The sequence below is a fragment of the Cupressus sempervirens genome, chromosome 5 (genome assembly GCF_028749045.1).
Source record: "Cupressus sempervirens isolate cs-2001-9-10 chromosome 5, ASM2874904v1, whole genome shotgun sequence".
Classification (NCBI taxonomy): Eukaryota; Viridiplantae; Streptophyta; class Pinopsida; order Cupressales; family Cupressaceae; genus Cupressus; species Cupressus sempervirens.
The window spans coordinates 540753342-540756588 of record NC_143122.1 but is presented as its reverse complement, the minus strand read 5'-3'; positions in this window follow the sequence as shown (position 1 = coordinate 540756588).

Genomic DNA, 3247 nt, shown 5'->3' with positions numbered 1-3247 from the left:
GGGTTATTTCTGGATATGATTCAAAGTTTCTAATTTCTTCTTGTTTAATTTAGCATAAATCTAATCTTATTTTTTATTCAGAAGTTAATACTTGCAATGCTCAAGTTACATGGCATTATGTTCGATGTTGGTTAACATAAAGTTTCTTTGAGTTTGCGTTATATGGTTTAAAGTCGGTCAGTTGATTCTTTAGCCGAATTCAGATTCGGGACTCAGAACTCAGCCAAATCTTTATAAAATAAAATTTGCACGTTTTTGTACGCAAACGATAGGCCGATGGGAATAATATATTTGATGGGGATGAAAATGCGAGGTTTTGATCAAAGGAATTGACTTAATATGACATAAAATATAATAGTTTGAAATTCAAAAATTCAAAATGAACAAGAATAAAAATTTGAGAATACCAGTGAGTGAAATCTTAAATTAATAGTATGGAAGAGAAACTAACATTAACTCAAGAGGTATGTTTAGATCTCATGTGGATATTATTTTTAAAGGCATTTTAACAATTTTATTTTAGCTTCAGTGTAAAACATGCTACGAAATTTTGAGAGAAACTTATTATTGAAAAATAACATATTATTGATAAGCTAAAATTTGTATATCCATGAAAATTCTGAGGCACTTTTGTTCTCTTTTTGGAAGATGATCTATATATGTATAAACATGCAAATGATGTTGAGTTTGGCTCATTCTTGTAGCATTTTCCTCTATGCACACATGAATTCAACATATTTAACCCTAACTTATCGACATAAGTATTGTAAATAGTTGGAAATTATTCAATTAATTACATAAATATGCATACATCAATTAAGTATAGTTCATATCCACCTAAGTGAAGAATTTTCTCCTCCTAAGATTATCTTTGTGGTCATGAACTCAACCATATAGATGTACATTTGACCACCATCTTGGAAATATTTAAATTTAAAATTTAGTCAACTCAACTCTATTATGTTTTTCCCTTGAGTTGATTGAGTACACAATTTTTAAAATGTGATGATATGTGTTAGTATTTATGACATTTCGTTCACTTTTATCATCCAAAGATCTTATTCTCTATATTTTACTCACATAATTTTACATTAAACTACTTTCATTGGTATTAGGATTTCATTATAATTGTAAATACTTTTATCCTTTAAATGTAAAAAAAGAGCTAAGAAAGTAAATATAAGTTAAGGAAAACAATAAAGAGAAACTCTATATTGAGTAGGTTCAAATATAGATATAAAGAAAAAATCAAAAACCTAAACTTAGACTTGAAAATTTGATATCAAATAAAGTATAAATTCAATAGGTAGCGTGTGTCAGATGTACTTTTCACAAATGGCTAGGCACGAGGTTAGTTTTATGTATAGAATTAGGGTTAGACTATGGGTTTACACAATTCTTGGTATGATGGTTAAGGATAGTAAGGTTTGTATTAGGGTTAGTATTTAAGGTTATAACTTAGCAATTAGGAATAGGGATTACCATTAAGAGGGTTTAAGATCTAGTATTTAGCAATATCCATAGGAATAGGGTTATAATATTGTTTTACATCATTTTTAGAATTATGTTTAAGGCTAGGGTTTGATTGGGGATAACACTTAGGATAAGGATATAGTGTTAGGATAATGATTTTTAAAACCATACTTTATCATTTAGGATTAAGAATAATAATAACCATAATTTTAATCTATATTTGTGTACACCTTAATCATAATTTAAGATTTATATTTTCTATTATAGATATTTAAATAAAATATTATTTACTAACTAAAGATAGATATGACATCATTTTAGTTGTAAAAAATAAAAATAAATATATAGATTTAAATTTTTTTTACTGTTCTATTTCTTTTTATATGCAAGTAAAAAATACTCTATAAATTAGACTTAATTCTATTTTAAAAAAGAATTAAAATGAGTCATCACCTTCTAAAATTAATTTAAAAACATAATTTTTTATTTCAATAAAATCTTTCTAAATTTAACTAAAATCTATGGAGATTTTTTTAAAAATATTTTTTAATTAATTAAAAATTAAAATCTTTATCATAATAGAATATTTTTATATTTTAACTATAAAATATTTTTATTAACGTATTTTAATTTTTTAAAAAAGAAGTTATCAATGATTTTAAAATAATTTTAAAAATTTAAAATCTATATTTCAATAAAATCTATCTATATTATTAATAATATTTAAGAAACATTACTATTCTATTATACATTTTTAATTTTTTTTATATAAGTTAAGTTCTATTCTTTTAATTTTTAAAACAAACATAAATTAGTTTTCAAATAAATTAGTTTTTAAATTTATAATTGACTAACATAATTTTTTTTTGTTTTTTTTGTTATTATATATAGATTTATGAAACATGAAACCCTCTTCCTCTATTCAACATTGACAACTTGTCAATAAGGTGTCCTCATTGCAAGTTGTATAAATTTTCTAATTAATTATATAACCTTTCTTATAAAGCACATTTTCCATTTTAAGCATTGCTTTATGTTTTTCTTCATTTACTTTCATTTTTCATTAAAGTATATTAGCAAAGCTTTTGATAAGTAGCTTAGTAAAGTCATTTTCATTTTCAAAACATGTATTGAAAGTTTTAGATCTCAAAATAAAACTAGTAATGTGAATTAGTATTGTACAATTTTCCTATATTTTTTTTGAATAATCTTATTTATCATTGAAGATAACTATTAAACAAGATATAAATATCTCCAGGATTTTAAAAGAGATCAACATAGAATTCAAAAAGATATGGATACCTCTTATTTTTTTGTTCCAATCTGAAAATCATTATACCTCAACAATGTAAACATATACAAATAGGAGAAAAATAACCACATTTCAAAGAAAAATCTGTAGAGAATAATATTAGAAAATTGAGAATAACAAACAACATTATCAAAAAAATGAAAGCATTTATGACAAAATTTGAATCAAGTAGCTAAAATTTGAACTTTCTAGTATGAAATGAGTTTGTTCTCATAACAACGGCTAAACAAAATCCTTCAAATGTGGAAGTAGATAATAGAAACTATAGCTTGAATTAGAAATTTAGAGAATAGAATAATTTGGATTAGAAATATAGATGATATATAGAAACATTTAGAAAGTGGAAATAAAAGATAAGATTTACTATTAGAAAATATAAAATCCGAGAGGGGCTGACAATTTTTCGGCAAAAATTTATAAAATTTGGGAGCAAAGCTCCTACATATAAGCCAATCAGCTTAA